The following is an 18,594-nucleotide window of genomic DNA, read 5'->3' on the forward strand; positions in this document are numbered from 1 at the left end:
GGTTCTTTGTGTCTGGGGGTGGGCGTCCGGGTACACACCGGCTCACTCTTTGGCGGCCGCTTATCGGGGCCTGGAGCCTGGGGCTCGCTCGGGCCACTTCGGAGGTGGGGTGCCCCCGGCCTCTCGGCCTGGGGCTCGGTCACTCAGGCACGGCTGGCTGCCGGCGGAGCTCACGGGCGCGTCACTGCAACTCCCCTGGCTTCTGCTCCGCGGCTGCTGAGTGAGCCTTCATCTGGGACTCTCCTCAGCTCTTACTGGGACAGTGGCGTGGCTGCCCCTCTGTTGGTCCTCCTTGGTCTCTTGTGTTCTGGGGGCCTCTGGATGTCTGGAGTTTTGATCTCCTCCATACCTGCTTCATACCCTGGAGGACGGGGCTGTGGCTCCCCACACTCCCTAGCAGATCGTTACATGGAGAAACCTTTGGAATGCAAGCATGCTGATCCACACAGGTATGCACACAGGTGTACACACGGGTATTCACAGACGCGGACTACAGCTTTCTTGGCTGCTGCCTCAAAGCACATTGTGCGCCGTCTATCTTGCGTGCTGCACAATATCGTTTATTATTTAGTATCTACTGATATCTACTGCTAGCTAGTTTATTGTGATGGTGCTGTTTTTTTTATTATGTTGCTCTTTGTTGTTTGCTTTCTCTTCTGTTTTTTTTCTCCATACAGGTGATCCAGGTGTTTTGTTTTGTTTTTGTTTGGTTGTTTTTTTTTTCTTTCTTCCCCCCCCTTCTCACCGTCTCTTCTCCCCTTTGGTTTTCTTTCTCTCCCTCTCTTTCTTTCATTCTTTCTCCCTGTCCTATCCCCCAGTCATGTCTGTCCCGTTTGTAGCAACTGAAAATAAAATAAATTCATAATTATAATAAAGGTCAATCAAATGGACCAATATGGCAAGGCCATGATGATCCACTTGGTAAAATAAATCCGCTTGGCATCTTTCTTGGCCTTAAGACAACAATTCTGATGGCTAAAGATCCAAACAGGATACAAAAAAAAAAAAAAAAAAAAAAAAAAAAAAAAGACCGTCCAGGGATGGGAGGCCGGTAACAAAGTCAAGGCCGACATGGGACCAGGGACGTCCCAGCACAGGGAGAGGGCGAAGGTCGCCAGCAGGAGGCTGAGTGGAGGACTTGGCCCGAGCACAGGTGTCACAGGCGGAAACGAATTCACGGACGTCCCGAGTCATGGAGGGCCACCAGAAGGCACGACGGAGGAGTTGGAGGGTCCTGTCAGGCCCTAGGTGACCAGAGAGCGGGGAGGAGTGAGCCCAGAGCAAAGCCTCCTGACGGCACCGGGATGGTACATAGAGCCTCCCAGCAGGGGTGTCAGGCGGAGGTGGTTTGGCGGTCAGGCCATCCCGGATAGAGTCCTCCAAGGGCCACCGAAGGGGGGCAGCGAAGCAATGAGAAGGTAGGATAGGTCCAGGGTCTGACGTGAGGCCGTCCTGGGCGAACTGTCTGGAGAGAGCGTCTGCCTTAGCGTTCTTGGAACCAGGGCGGTAGGCGAGGTGGAAATTGTAAGGCTCAAAGAATAAGGCCCAACGGGCCTGCCTTGGGTTGAGCTGCTTGGCAGAACGAATATGGATCAGGTTCTGATGATCAGTCCAGATCAGAAAAGGGTCCTTCGCTCCCAGGAGCCAATGCTGCCACTCTTCTAAGGCCCACTTGATGGCCAGGAGTTCTCGGTCTCCGACACCATACCGTTGCTGCGTGGGAGAAAATTTCCTTGAGAAATAGCAGCATGGATGAAGTTTTCCATCCGGGCCGTGTTGAGAAAGGACAGCGCCAGCGCCAACATCGGAGGCATCCACCTCCACCACAAAATCTCTGGCAGGATCAGGGTGGAGCAGGACGGGGGCCGTAGTGAACCGGTGGATAAGGTCTCGGAATGCCTGTTTTGCACCTGGGGAGAGGCAGAAGGGCTTAGGCAGGTTAGCTGGTTTGGTGAGGGATGTCAGTGGGGCGACAACGGTGCTGAAATTACGGATAAAGCGCCGATAGAAATTGGCAAAGCCCAGGAAGCTCTGTAGCTGCTTAAGGCTGGAGGGCTGAGGCCACTGGGTCACGGCTTGGACCTTTTGCGGGTCCATGGTCAGGCCATCGGAGGAGATGGTGAAGCCTAGGAAGGTGGTGGACCGCTGATGGAAAGCACACTTCTCCAGTGGGAAGGGCCAGGTGGGACCCATGATCAGCTGATCACCAGCTGACATCTATGGTGTGAAGATACGAGATGTGCAGTACCTGAAACTACAGATACTGGATGCCTGTGCTGGCATTTTACCTGCGGTGTTGCTATTAGTGTGTGAAGAGTGGGAGAAGAGGGTTGCATTGACAATCCAACACAATGGGCAGCACATTGAACACATTTTATAAGTGGTCAGAAACTTAAACATAAATAACTCATGAAAGAATAAAGTTACGTTGAAACGAAGCACCCCATTGTTTTTCTTGTGACATTACCAATAAGTTTGATGTGTCACATGGCCCTCTTCCTATTGAAAAAACAAAAGTTGTATCCAAGATGGCCGACTTCTAAATGGCCACCATGGTCACCAGGATGATCTGATATCCTCGTGTTGGTGTTGTTCCCAGACCATCATGAAAATGTTGTTCCAGGTTCAACATTGCAAGTGACCAATCACATTGTTGTGACGTTATTCTTTTGCGCGCCAAGCCATTCGTGCATTTATGAAATTCCAATGTTGCAAGGACAATATCAATTCTGCTTACTGTTTATTAAAGGGTTAGGGTTAGGGTCAGGGTCCATTGATCGGCGGACAGAGGCGGTTTCACGCAGCTTTAGTACAGTTTTTTGTTTTACGCCGGTTTTTCCCGAAGTCGCAAAAGTATGACGTCACAACATTCTGATTGGTCACTTGCAATGTTGATCCTGGAACAACATTTAGTATGATGATCTGGGAACAACACCAACACGAGGATATCAGATCAACCATGGTCACCACCCATCTTGAGGAGTTTGCCCCCTCACATATACTAATGTGCCACAAACAGGACTTTAATATCACCAACCATTCCCATTTTATTACGGTGTATCCATATAAATGGCCCACCCTGTAGTTCCAAATGAAAACGCTCTCTAAACATTCATGGTTTCTACCATTTCTTTTGCTTTAGTCTCCACTTTCTGTTCTGGTTCACTTTCATTTTGAGCATTCAGTACACAATATTAATGTCAGTGGGCTGGTTACAGGAATTTATTAATTTCAGTTGTATAATTTTGAATACAAATCAAACATTAGCATGTGTTTTTATGCAAATTTAAAATGGTAGAGTATTTTTTTTTATCCTGAAAATGTATGTGAGAGAGCATGACAAAAATGAGACACCAGTTATAAAGCAGAACCTACCACAAAGACACTTTTCAGTATTTTTGCAGCAGCACAACTGAAACAATCTTAAGTGTCAGGGGGTTATGAAGCCCTGCATACCGTGAGTCTGCATTGATACAAACTTACTAACCACTTTCTTTGCAGGTGCAAGTGTGCAGGACTGCTTCGCTACTTAATATATATAACAGTTCCATAAAACAATAAAATATTTTATTGTTTTATGGAACTGGACGATGTATGCGACCCACTGGGATTTGGGCAATTTGTTCTACATGCGCACAAAGACATACATTATACCCCTCTTTAAGGCACTGGCTGCTGTGCCCTGTTGGTGTGTGGTTCAGATTTTGAGCTACCGTATGTCCATCTTTGCCCTCTGCGCTCACTTAGTAAATACCATGGCCCCTTCTGTGGGCTGAATCCCTCTTAATACCCTGCAATCCTTAACAGCGCTGGACAGTGAACCAGCACAGAGAGAAGACTGACCTTCTATTTGGAAGGAAATAAAGCTTCATGGGGTGCCAGAGCAGCTTTAGATTATGTTGGCATATCAAAAATTCAGAGAAATAGTGATGTGACTGCCACATGTGTTAAGTACAGAGAGAAAATAAAAATATCAACATTACATGCCAGCATATCAAAATAAAAAAATATTTTGATATATTTTGATTTGTAAAAATATAAAAATAAGATGCTCCAATCAAGCTGCAATATGTAAAAGTAAACAGTCCTACGTACAATATCAAGAAGATATTTTAAGTGAAAAAACATCCAGGTGTCATAGACACAAGTTGTAAGCCTTGATGGTCAGGTGGTGTTGTGTGGTGCATCGTCATCGAGTCATCAGCATGTCATGGAGAGGGTGTGTACAGACAGCATGTTCCCTTCTGACACCTCCATCACATAGTCAATCTCAACATCCACAACTTTACTGGGTTTTTTGGCTCTGTTGGTGTTCATAGCATAGTCTTTCTTGAAGTCCACTTTATTGTTCCGTATCAAGGTTTTCGTAACCCTCCACTGTCTTCACATGGACCCCATGAATGGAAACAGTTCTGCTCCGTTTCATGTTCACAGGTGGTTCCTTAGTCTTTGCCACACTACGTGGTCTTGCAAGTATTAAAGTTTACCACCACAGGCTTTTACTCATATTACCACCGCCTTCCTCATCTCTCTCCTCTGATACATCCGACTACTGCAGAGTCATCAGAAAACATCTGAAGGTGGGCGGTCTCTGAGCAATAGTTGAGGCCCATGGTGTAGAGTGTGAAAAGAAAAGAAAAAGGACAGTCTCCTGCAGGGCTCCATTGTTGCTGACCATGCTGTCCAATACACAGAGGTGCAGACACACATATTGTGATCTGCCAATCAGGTAGTTAGCTTTTCAAGTCACTAGGGAGGTATCCACCTGCATCGCTGTCAGGTTATCTCCCATTAGAGCTGACCTGATGGTATTGAAGGCACCGGCAAAGTCAAAAACAGGACTACAAATGCATCACAACAGAAGATAATACAACATGTTGGGATTCAGCCCTCGTCTAATACAAAATGTGCCACTGCTCTATGTTAATCGGACTCAGTGTTCACTTATCTAGGTAACATAATGGAAACAATAACAGGGTATTCAAAAATATGTATTATCTGGCCAAATGAAATGGAAGAAAAATACTTTATATTAAAATGAAAAAGCGATGGCGATATGACCACAGAGTGAAGAATTTTTGCAATGTGTTAGCTAGTAATGAAAGAAAGCTGCACAGGGATGTAATATAAAAAGTGAATATGTCACTTAAAATCCACAGACAAATCAAACAGAACAGATGCAATAATAATTTCTTTCTGTGAAATGACCCAAAATTCTCACTTTGTTCGCACACTTCTACTTTTTTAAATATTCAAACAACACTTTTAGTGAAAAGTCTTTATCTTGGACAGGCAGGCCTTGCTGGTCAGCATCAACACAGGCGGCTTTATACAGAGCCAGTGAATACATCGGTCTTTATTTTCATTTCCATTTCTGTGGCTTTATATCATGATTACAGGGAAAGAAGACATATTAATACAGAAGTGTAACAACAATCAGTTGAGACACCTTTACCAAATAAAGATAAAAGCCGCAGAAGCTGACTCTTGCCCTAAAATACTTTGTAAATCTCTTTATCCTCACAGTTAACCTCCAGAACTTTCCGTTCTACCCTTTGTTTAAACCCTACAATAGAAAAAGAAATGTGTTGCAGCAACAGTGAAAGAACCATGACATGTACACCTAGCAGTTTCTCACAGAGGGGTTCCAGTTAGTGATGTCTGACATTATAATTATGGGTTTCTTTACTGCCGATTTAAAGGGTAGATTAGAGCAGCCAGCTACTGTGCATAAATGAAAACAAGCACTAATGACACTTGATTAAACAGTACTTATTGCTTTTTTTTCTTCTTTTTTTTTTACTCTAGCATGTTTTTATGTAGTAAGTAGTTTAAGAAGTGCTAAGTAGGGCTCATACATTAAATAAATGCTCACTTGAGCTGTTTTTGGCAATAAGCTGTAACCTGAACTCATCAGAAACAAAAAGAAAATAAGTGACTAATATGAAATCAACACTATTGATCCAGCTTTGTCAGCCTTTTTAAGAGGCTGGGACATGGATGTGAAACCTACAGCCCCACAGCCAGCAGACGTGGAGCCTCAAAGTCAGTGGGTTTGCAAAGTTTGAAAGCTGCCCAGAACAAAGAAATATTTTTCCAATGTATTTTGTACCAGTAACACCAAAAACAAAGTCTGAATGCAGAAAAAGTGACACATGTTGTTCCCTTGATATGGCTCACACCTCTTTTGTAAATGGAGCGTTCATTAGTTTCAGAACTGGGCTGTATGCATTAATTAAAATGGCTACAAACAGCCAACGCCCTGGGGCTAAAAAAAAAAAAAAAGGGTTTAAAATTTATAAAAGATTGCTTCCTCCAACCCCATCACTTCAAAATTATGTTTTTAACCATATTTTCACTTTGTCATACATCTCATAACGTATCGAATGACAGCGCTCATCTGCCACATCCTTTGTCAGACGTTGTAACACGAATGTAATGATGATGCACGTCACTTTTGATTTACAGTGGGAAGAACAGAAAGGGAGAAGGAAATAACTTCCAGAGAGAGGTTTTGGCTCTGTGATTGGTGAGGGCATATGGTACAAAACACGAAGTAGGAGGGAGCAGGAAATGAGGCAGGGGGAGAGGCAATCTCATGAAAAACTGAAAATGGCCTGCGCACCGACAAGTCATTGCTAAATCTGCCTGAGGGTGAGGGCATGAAACAAATCCAACCCATTTGTGTGAAATCTGGAAAATATCCATATTCATAATGGGAGAAAAAAGGTTGTCTGACTGTGTGCAACAGTGTGTGCAAGACATGCGATATGACTCTCCTCCTGATACAAGGGTGACATTTCAGCCATCACCAGGAGGGAGGATTCATGCAGACATACAGAGGGCAGCGCAGCCTTGGACACTACCACGGCTTTCTGCTAGAGTGCAGAGCTTTGCATAATTACAGAACAACAGGCGTGCCTTTCTGTGCCTGATAGTGCTCCACACTGTCGTGTGGTTTCCTTTAATGAAGGTAACATCACTTATCCTAGTGTCTGCAGGCTGAGCACACAACCCGGTCTGAGCAAACAGGCTGGTCCATTTGTACATTTTTAAAAGGAAGTATTAGCCTGACAAAGACTCCAACCTGGCCCACTGGATGGCTTTGAAAACATTTAAAAGGGGGTATAGATTTTAAACTTTTAACTGTACTTTTGTATCTGTCTCTGGGATTTTAGATGTGTAATTAAATATCTTTTAACTGACATAAAAGGGGGGCTTCACTGGTCCGGCCCACTTAAGATCAAAGTGGGTTGCATGTCGGCCACAATGTAAAATGAGTTTGTTCGAGACGGGACAGACATGACTGGGGGATAGGACAGGGAGAAAGAGTGAAAGAAAGAGAGGGAGAGAACAAAAGAGGGGAGAAGAGAGGGTGAGAAAGGGGGGAAGAAGAAAAAAGAAAAACAAACAAAACACCTGGATCACCTGTATGGAGATAAGAAAAAACAGACGAGAAAACAAACAAAAAAAGCAACATAATAAATACAACACCATCATAATAAACTAGCTAACAGTAGATACTAAATATTACATGTTATTGTGCAGTACGCAAGATCGACAGCGCACAATGTGCTTTGAGGTAGCAGCCAAGAAAGGTGTAGTTTGTGTCTGTGAACACCCGTGTGTACACCTGTGTGCACACATGTGTGGATCAGCACGCTTGTATTCAAAAGGTTTCTTCATGTAACAATCTGCTAGGGAGTGTGGGGAGCCATTGCCCCATCCCCCAGGGTATGAAGCAGGTATGGAGGAGATCCAGGCCCCAGATATCCAGAGGCCCCAGAATATGAGGACCCAAGGAGGACCACCAGGGGGGCAACCGTGCCACCCTCCTGGGAAGAGCTGAGGAGAGCCCCAAAGGAGAGGTCACCCAGCAGCCATGGAGCAGAGGCCAGAGGGGGTTGCAGTGACGTGCCCGCGGGCTCTGCCGGTAGCCAGGCCCAGAGGCCTGAGGGCACCCCACCCCCCGGAAGGGGCCCAGCCGGGCCACAGGCGCCAGGCCCCGCCAATCAGCCACCAGGAGTGAGTCAATACATACATGAGCGCCCAGCCCCAGACACCAAGAACCACCAACACACCATCGTCTGAGGGCATTAGCCACTGGCAGGGAGTGTAGTGAGGGGAGATAGGCCTCCATACCTCGGAGAGCCTGAGATGTTCCCAGAGAGGTGGAGTAAATTCAAAACTTTAGAACTCTTTAAAATCTGTAGTAATACTTTACTACAAAGGGCTTTAAAAACAGATCAACACATTTCTAAATTCTGAAAGTTACCAAAAGATTTGTAAAAACTAAGAAAACATACAGATGAACCCTGCTGGGCCAGAGCTGCAGTAAGGGAGGAAATGTTCCCTTCATCGAACCTGAATCAAAGGTAGTGGATTACAACTGAAGTTATGCCGCCGAGGTTCCAGTTACCTCGGAAGCTGGAGGTCAGAACTCAATGCCAAGTTGAACGGTTCCAGCAGTAAAATAGGAAAAGCAAGAATAAACACAATTTGTTATGCTCCTTAGAAAGCCAGAGACATTCATGTAGGACTATCAATTCCGCTGCAGCACATTCATGGCTAGATCCTGGTCAGCACTCTGCACAGAACTTATGCAAGACACAAATACATGTATGGCATTAACAGATGTTATACATTATAAAATGCAGATCCTTCATGCAAAAAAGTAGTGTGAATGATGTGCGACTGGGACATACACCTTGCACCCAGTTGGATCTATATCTCCCACACAAAAACTGTACCCAGCATGCATTTATTTGCTAGAGGCATAGGTCATAGCCTGCCCGAGTAAACCGTGTTTTCCGAGTGCGATGTGACCTGCCCTTTTAAAGTCGAGAGTACTTGCCTGAGATAAATAACTAAGCAAAATAACAAACTGCCCTGCTGTGCTGCTAAGACACAGAAAAAAGAAGCAGAAGCAGAGAGAAACAACTGAAGGTAAAACATCCAAAGCCCTTTCACACCAAGACATGAACAATAGAGGCAGCCAAAGCCAACATCTTCTTTTCAGATCAATGCTTTCTAATCCAAGACGCATGCACGCATTAATGATCTCTTCATCTCACACCTTTTCTTCTTCCTCCTTGCTCTCAGGCTCTGACCTATCCATTACCTCAAGGCTGTTTGCTCAACAGCTCAGGTCAAATGACTCCATTGAACTGGACAAAGACAAGTTGACAACCAGTGTTTTAAAAAACAGCCACCCCATGAAAAGTTGTCTGCCCTCTCCACAGGGGCACTCTTCTCTTGATAAATACCTCACTGTTTAATGATGCGATTTTGCAGAGGAGTTCATGATCATTACCAGCTCGAAAGTGAGAGGTGCATACGTTACCAGCAGCTAAAAACAATGAGACTGCCAATTCAGCAATGACAAATATGGGCAAGCCTGGCATACAGGCTGTTGTATATTTACGGGGAAACATTTGCTGCAGCTCATATTTGTAACTGGGTGACACGCTGTTTTGTATCTAAAATGAAATATGAAATCAGTAAAGCAGAAACAGTGAGTATTTCCAGAATGCTGTGTAGAAATATCCCATGCAGGAAATCAGGTAGCAAGCCAGCATCTCCTCATTTGGTGCAGTGGGCAGAGTAAAAAGTCTGTCGCAAAAAGATTCATCAGCTTTTCTGTTAGCTTAACTCAAACATGTATTTAGACAAGATGATGAGAAATCTTTTATTTATCTCGGGAAAGCTGGGAAATGAATGTGTTACAGCAAGAACTTAGCTCACTGAAACAAATATACACACACAGAACAAAACAGCTGAGAATTATTAGAAAAAAATACACCAAAAAAGGACCTGAGTTAAATAGAAAATACTAAAAAGTTAAGAGCTCAATGAATCTGAATCTGATATAATACAATAAGGAGCTTAAATCTAAAATGAATGCAGGTATTGTGGTATGAGGTGGGAAAGATTTTCTGTGTCTACACTGTGGCAGCAGAGCTGAAACAGTTGACCACTTACTGGAAAATACAGCTGGACTGGACGAATCCAAACAGTGTTTTGACTCGAATTTGATCCAAACAGGAACAGCAATTCAATTTTCAATTCAGTGTCATTTATAGTATATAGCACCAAATCACAGTGACAGACCCTAAAGTAATACAGAGAAAACCCGAACATTCAGATGACCCACTATGAACAAGCACTTGGTAACAATGGGAACGAAAAACTCCATTTTAATAGGACGAAACCTCTAGCAAAACCAGGTTCAGGGAGGGACAACTATATGGACAAAAGACAGGCAGTAGAATCAGCAAGAGATTAATAATAACTACTGATTTATGCAGAGTGGTGTAAAAACACAGAGAGGTGAGTGATAAGAAATGTTTAGTGCATCACGGGAAATATCAGGAGCCAAGGCCTATTGTAGCATAACCAAGGGAGGCTTCGGGGTCACCTGATCCAGCTTTAACTAAATGCTTTACGGAAAAAGAAAGGCTTAAGCTTAATCTTAAAAGTAGCAAGAGTGTTTGTCTCCTGAATCCAAACTGGTGCTGGTTCCACAGTAGAAGGACCTGAAAGAAGGCTCCGACCCCCATTCTATTTTTAGATACACTAGGAACCAGAAGAAAGCACAGTCTGGTAATGGCAAATAATATGAACAGAACAATTTTGAGTTCAATATTCAGGATACAAGAAGGTTCTTCTGCAGTAACATCTGAAGGATTACAGTCTTTTGAATGCACCTAGAGCAATCCCTCCACATGTCTTCTTATAACTCACGTTAAAATCTGATTAATGCAAAGACACAGCACTAGTCAGCATGTAGAACTGGACCTCAAGAGACACACAAAACAAACAGTAGCATAAACATGTTATTTTCAACAGTCTAGATATATAATTATTAAACATTAATATCATCAGGTGGAAAAGATGAAAACAATAGTGAGAGTTCTGTTACTAGAACAGTCACCAGGGCCACCAGGTTGGTGTTTGTTTATTTCTTTTAAATATATCAATATATTTCCAAGAGATCAAGAAATATTATTACATGGAATAAAGCTTCAGTAAAGCTGTACGAGTGTTTACAGCCCTCCTGTTACTGTACTCTCTGACTCATGCAGCCCACACTCCTGCAATAAAGAGAGACAAATAGTTCCTTCAAGTTTGAAAGAAAGCTGTTAATGCTAAAACTGCATGCGTGGCAACAAGAAGGTAAATCTAAAAGTAAATCGCTGGTCGCCTTGTGTGACATTTGTGTCTTAAGAGTTAATTTGGATCCAAACACACCCAATAAAATGCCACAATAAAAGGACTAAGCAATCAATACAAGCAGTACATGAAAAGTCCTGTGTTTTGCAAGGTGAAATTACTAGCAGAGTCTGGTGGAGTGTAACGATTACACTTCCTTGTTGGCAAGAGTTGTTTGAAGGCAGTTAAAGTGAACCACATTTAGCTGTACATGGCATTATTTACTGTGGTTTCTATTCTGACTGGGTTAGAAGTTCTTGCAGTCCCTCTTTAAATGAGCTCGACTATTTCGATGCCTGTTATGCAACATTTAACAACAGAAAACTAAACAACTTAAACCTCCAAATCATCCCACCCAATTTCAATTCAGTTTAATTTACATAGCACCAACAACAACAGTGGTCCCAAAGTGATCCCAAGGTATCAATATATGATAAAACTTTAATGACCAAGTGACAGACCTCCAGTAGAACCAGGCTCAAAGCTGAGCAGCTATCTTCCACGATGGTTAAGAGGTAAGGAAAAAGAAAACAAGAAAAAGGAGAGCATAGAGAGATGGGACAAAACACAAACTTTGGAAGAGAGAAGACAAAGGTTAATGCCATGCAATAGTGGCATGTAAACAAGAGTACTCTGGGACCCAAAAGTATAACCAAAGCAAAACCTTTGTTGACATTTAAAAATGAGGAGAGTTGTATCAAAGACTAAACAATCTGAACAGTTTTTAAATTCTTATGTGGATTTGTGCCTCTTTGAAGCATTGTTTACTCTGAAAACTCCCCCAAGTCCTTAATATACAAGGTTATACACAGCTTATGACCTGCATTAAAGAAAGCATTCAGCATCCTGGAAAGATGTTGGAATGTGTTGGCAGTATTTTCATGCTTTCTTCCAAAATGTCCTTTGGTATGATTATGTTGTACAGTATGGAAGAGTATTAGGGCCACATTAAGAAAATAAAATATTTTCCCTTCTGAAAATACAGTTGAAAATTTGAAATTAAACTTGAAATACTATTAACAATAAAATCAAAATGTGGCGTTTACAGTTTAACACAAATGTAATCTCGATAAGATCAGCTGATTAGTGCTCGATAAAACAGGAATTTCGAGGTAAATCTCGAAATTTTGACTTTAATCTCAAAACATTAAAAAAAAGGCTTTAATGTCAAGGCTGTAATAGATCAACTAGTATATAAGGGCCTTAAAAAAAACGAGACACCAACCACCTTTGGAAAACCATTCCCAAATTACCTGGCAAAAAAATCCCTCTATATGGAGCAATAGAATGTGAGAAAAATGGTATGTTTTAAAATTAAGGCATTTTGACTGCAAATTATTTTACTAACTACAATATTTTGTTGAGCACATGAAAGAATTGAGTTGACATTGTGGAAAACACCATTTCTACAAGGTTTCTACAAATGTTAAGGATCAAGTTTTACTTCTTAAGATACTATTAAAACGGCACCAGGCTAGCTCACCCAAATTTTAAGGCCCAATTTAGATAAACAACCAAGTAAGATCTCTGATACAGTCAATCACGCAATAAACATTCAAATTACCACTTAGAGCATTCAACTGGGTGAAATCCTGTTTGTCAAATTGAGTTTGGGACAATGACATGTCACTATAAAGGCTTGCAACAAGTGAGATACCACCAGGATTATTACTGGGGTCACTCACCTTGGATATCAGATATGACAATAGTATTCTCTCTGTGTGCGTTTCAGAGATCCTGATGCAATCTTCACACACATCAACATTCACTAAGAGGGTAGCCTTTGATTGTTTTAAAATCCAGTGTGGGGATGTAGAGAGGCAAAATTCAAAACCAAACGAGGTTATCCAAAAACTTAAGAAACTCCTTCAGTAACTGGCAAAGCACCAAACACTTGTTGTGCACTTGTAACTTTGTTTGTCTCAAATAAGTGAGACAGTTTTAAAAGCAGTAAGATCCCTTTGTAAACAAGCAGTAAGTGAAGAGAATGCTGAGTGAGCAAATGCTTCAGCATGTCATTTATATACACTAACAAACAGTTAGATGCCAGTGTGAAAGCGGTTGTTCTTATAGAACCACAGATAATCTCTGTTTTTTCTCTGCAGGTCAGCTTTATGACATATTTTTGCATTTTTGAGCTGAAGCATTTGGGTTTTAAGCCTCCATGGTTTGGAATCATTCTGGTTATTCATCAGAAATGTTACCTAAAGCAAAAGCCAGCTAGTTTCAGTTAAACAGCACTGTAAAAAAAACAAGAACAAAAAAACAACTGTGTTAAAAAATTTAAAAAAAAGGAGAACATGTTAGGTAATTTCCTGCCAGTACATTATCAATTTAACTGAGGCTTCTGTAAATGGTAAAGCGTAAATGGTAAATGGTCAAATTAATTTTTTGTGGTAAAAAAAATAAATAAATACTGAAAAAAAATAACCTTAAAATTTATAGAGAAAATTCCCTCATTTTAAAAAAGTACATAGTACCATATTTTTTACACATTTCTTTTGTACACTAACTGTACACTAACTTCCCATCACCAAATGGCAAAGCTAAACATGAGGGTGAACACAGAGAAGCATCAAGAAGCACATGAACAGACTTTCCTCTGAAACAGCACTATAAGGCGAGTGAATTTGGAGTGGCACTTCTGAAGTGACCATAAATGTGGCTTTAAATGAATGTTAATGTGTCTACTGGATGTAGATACATATGATGTGTAAGTACACATATCCATCCAAACACCTTCCATTAAGCATTCAGTGCCCATAACTGAGTCTTTCAGTACCTCAGGTAAGAAACTGTATCACCCTGAGGAACCTTATTAATGAAATCATTGTGTATTAGTTTCAAATGTAACTTACATTATTCAACAACAGGTTTTTGGCCAATTACACTGAAGACTTCTGGGTCTGCCAGAGTCATCAGTGGACAGAATATTATCTTACCTAACCTAAAACGTGCAGAGTTGGTAGATGGTGGAGCCTATGAATGAGAAATCAATTAAATATATAAAGCCAGCCCACTGTAAAAAAAAAAAAAGGCAAGAAGAGGCAAGAAATGCTTAAACTAGCCATTTTTATAGACAGTCAGGAGATGAGTATTCTGAATTCATTAGAAAATTTTTTTAAAACGATTGCAATTACTTCATTACTGATCTGATTAAATAGGATATGCAGCCAGTGCAGGGCTCCAAAGCTGGACTGGAGTTCGAAAATGAAACTCATTTATTTTATTTCTGTAGACACAGATTAATTGTAGTGTAACTTCATTTGATGCATTTCTGGAAATTCTCTTAATATCTCACTTCTTTCACTTTCAATGTATGAATATAAATTTCACTCTGTCATGTTGTTGTTTCACCTGCTCCTTTTTTTACCCACTATGTGAAGCACAGAGACTCTCCAGTAAAGAAGCAACTATAAGTGCAGGTTGTTGTTGGTTAAGACTGGAGGCTACGTTCCTGCTGGTTTCAGTCCTCTGACTCACTCCATGGGCCAATATGTTATAACCGAGACTACACACTCGTGAACACACAAAGAAAGTACATGCATCCCTTGCAGGATATCTCACATGCAGTGGTAAGAAAAAGGCTATTGTTTCTAATGTTTATATAAGGTCTTGCTCAAAAGTCACTTTTCTTACTTCCATTTATTTAAATATATAATAAACCATGTGATCGGAGATGAACAGTGAGAACATGCAAAAGCCAAACAGAAAGGCCCCAGTTCCAATCAGTCTAACAGATGTCTCCAGTTTTGTTTTTTGTTCTTTTGAGGGGGGGGGTTGCTTCTTTTTTTAAAATTGTCTTCTGGGAGCCATTTGTTTCAGTCAGCTCTTCAGATATTTCAGACGTGACCAAAGCAGTGTTGTCACTGATCTTGCCTCAGACTTTAATTGCACTGAACAAACGACTAATCTGGGATCTCAGACTCACCAAATATTTAAGAGTCGATATATTTAAAATGTCCCAAATCAAGGACATTCATGTTCTGGGGTACAGCCACAAAGAACTTTTTTCTATCTTTATTTCCATGATTTATGGACATCATGGATCACTTTGAGGTTTCACATTGCAAAGTTAGGCAATTTAAGATAAAATACTAGACAGACTCTTAAAGCTGGCCTGCTTTCACATTTGCTCCAGTGTGTGATAAGTGATTACACTATTGTCTTTTCAGAGAAGTTCACAAGTGTAATTTGGCCTAAAGGTTTGTATAATGTTCAAATGACCCACAGGAAACCTATCTAAACCTCCAGTTTGACCTTAGAAACACTCACAGGTTGACTGTGTCTTATTTCTAATCACTCAATCTGTCATCTCTGATTACCCTAGAAAAATAAGTCACGGCAATTTAAATGCCACAATCATTAAAGTTGGGTTTAAATGTCATTGTTTATTCATACATTATGGATGAGTAATATGGTTTCTAGTTCTCTTGATAAGAATGCAGCAATTCCCATCGCTGATTAAATATATTCCAGCTCAACTGTGACCAGTTTTTGGAGCCAATTTCACTGCCCATAGGAGTGAGTGTGAGCACCGTAAACGTATACCTCTACTGTCGACTGTACTTGATTTGCTAGGAGAGTATCCCCACCTCTCATCCAATGCTTGTCGGAGTAGACTTCAGTGGCTTCCAGCTCTGAGTAATACAAGTAGTCTGAGAAATGGATGGCTAGCCGGATCTCTTCAATATATCTTCTCATTGTGCAATCTGCTTTCCAGTGTGATGTCACACCTCAGCAGTGTTCAAAGAAAGCTTTTTCCAATTCAGAGTCAATCAGGGAGAAAATGGAAATCTCACTGGGCTGTATTATTTATACAAAGAATCCTGCTTTCTTCATGCTGGGATCAGCATTTTGCCCTGATTATGCACGCACACATGCTAAGACAAAGAAACATATTTTGTATGGATATGATGTCAGATAAGATATCCTGGCACCCTTTTATTTTTGTTTTTCTCTAAAATATTGTTGCTTACCTGTGAGCAGTCCAAGACCTACTCATCACCTTCTCTGTCATTCTTTTAGAATTAAAATAGATTATTCAGTAAAAATTAAAAAAAATACAGATGGAAAAACAAATAAATATGAAATGTTTTGCCGTCAGTAATGAGAATAAAATCTCACAATATAACTTGAAGATACTGCTATCGCATAGTAACCTGTACCCTTTAGACAAACTTCTCAATCACTTCACAAATGATGAAAAATACTTTATATTACTATATTTTTCTTTTACTATGACAGACAACCTAAAAGCAGTTCTGTCACTGATGTTATCTTTGTATTGTTCTAATATTTATTTTATTTAATGGCTTCTTAGAGGTCAATGAATTCACTTGGCAAGCAGAAGGTCACTGATTTGATTCCAACTGACAACACAAATCTGTTTTGGGTTATGTCAAGGGCATCGGGCGTAAAACAAACACATGGAGATACCCGCTTTTGGTGACCCCTTTTGGCAAGGGAGCAGTCAAATGTAGCTTAATGCCACTCTTTCTCTGTTTTCAACCCTCGGTGTCAAGTACATTCCTGTGTAACAGTATCAAATCTGAAATTAATATTCAGGTAGTGTGACAACTCTAGTCCTTACTCATTTTAAAATGCTAACACAACGTTGTCTAGTTCAGCGCATGGTTATTCTAATAGTATTTTTAAGCTGTTTCCACAAATCATATTGTTTGGTGGTCTACATGATTCCATGTCATCGCTAAACTGCATTTAATACCAACATGTCTCCATTTGGCCTGAAATACTTTTAAATTCTTTTTTCTTTTTTTTTTACCCAAATGTTTCCAGCTGTCATCATGACCTACTGTTACTAAGACACTGCAGAGGTTCTGAAATATAGGAGTTTGAAAGGACATTTAGCCAGTCGACTTATGTAAAATGCTGAATGTGTCACAGCTAGAATTACAGCAAAACCCCAGCCATGGCTATAGTCATTATCTCACTGTTATGTCATCCCAAGGCTGAAGTCCATGTCTAATCTATAGTTTAACTTGTCAGACATTGGTGAAAGAACCAGTGAACTATCTCCTTTAGTGCAGACTTGTGTCTGACAAATTTAAAAAACTTTACAAAACTTGGTGAGCTAATACAAAAACAGTCCTCAGAAAAGTCCTATCACGAACTTTAACGGGATCAATAGGTAAGTAAGAAAATGTGTTATTTGGATGAATCGACCCCTTGAAGGTCAGTTCTGCAGAACGAATGTTCAGCAGAATCTTTGTTTGCTGCCTCCCAGGCCTGATATTTAGTCAACTGGCACATGAAAGCTAGTTAATAATCGGTCAGCTAATTTGTTCTCCTTGAATGAGCACCATTTCTAATAAGTACCACTGATGGAAAAGTTTGGGGGAAAAAGTTACCCACAACTGACACTTTAGCCCATTGCGAGGTGAATCGTTACAGCAATTAATTTCATGGATCTGTGTTTCTGCCACATCAACTGGGGATTAAAGAACAAAGGGTGGAATAAAGGAAAGCGAGTGCGGGGTTTAAAGGACGACATGTCACTGCAGCGGTGTCTTAAATTCTGACGAGGAACAGAATATGACAGGCACCATCTCCCTGACACTAGAGAGGTTTAATCATCTCTCATGGTTTCACACATCATCACTCATTCCTCCAGATTAGATAAATCACTCCTTTTAATAAAGCTTTTCTGGGAGTTTGCAGACTCTAAGAAGAAATTGTGATCTATAGTGTCTCAGACTGCGGTAATGTCAAATATATACATAAGCTCCTTACAAATAATACACTCATGTACCGTTATTACCTTGTTGGTGACAGGAGGTCACAGCACTGATGACTGTTACCATTTTTTTTTCTGCAAAAATGAGGCTGGTGGTAGAATCAGACTGGCAGCTCTGGGTTAGGGTTAGGGTTAGGGTCATCAAACCCCACCTGCTTGCATTTAGGAAAAGCCACTGGTGGAGTTATTAGTTCACGTACTCTTTGTAATCAATGAGGTGACAGGAACCTGTCAGGTGGATTGAAAAGGAAGTCCTGTTTAAGTTCATACTGTTTGCATTGAACTTTTTCTGCCCCAAATCCCATTATAACTCTAACAATGCAACGAGACTTCAAACCGTAAGTGTGCTGTCAGGTAAAGGATATCGGTGTAAGCTCTCATTTTGCTCTAACTCGTGTCTCTTGTTCATGGAAGGTCATATTCAGGTCAACTGAGTTCCTAGTCAGTTACAATTCATCCATCCATTGTATGACACCATACATAGATGGTTTGGCAACAGCTTGTCCAAATGTCCTTTATTTAAGCTGCAACCTCCAGGATCCCTCAGGAAATCCCAAGATCCCCCATCCCTGGATTTTCATACATTATCCCGCTGTTTTCAGTTCCATCCACTTGTCTCCTACTAG

This window comes from Rhamphochromis sp. 'chilingali' (assembly GCF_963969265.1).
Source record: "Rhamphochromis sp. 'chilingali' genome assembly, chromosome: 6".
Lineage (NCBI taxonomy): Eukaryota > Metazoa > Chordata > Actinopteri > Cichliformes > Cichlidae > Rhamphochromis > Rhamphochromis sp. 'chilingali'.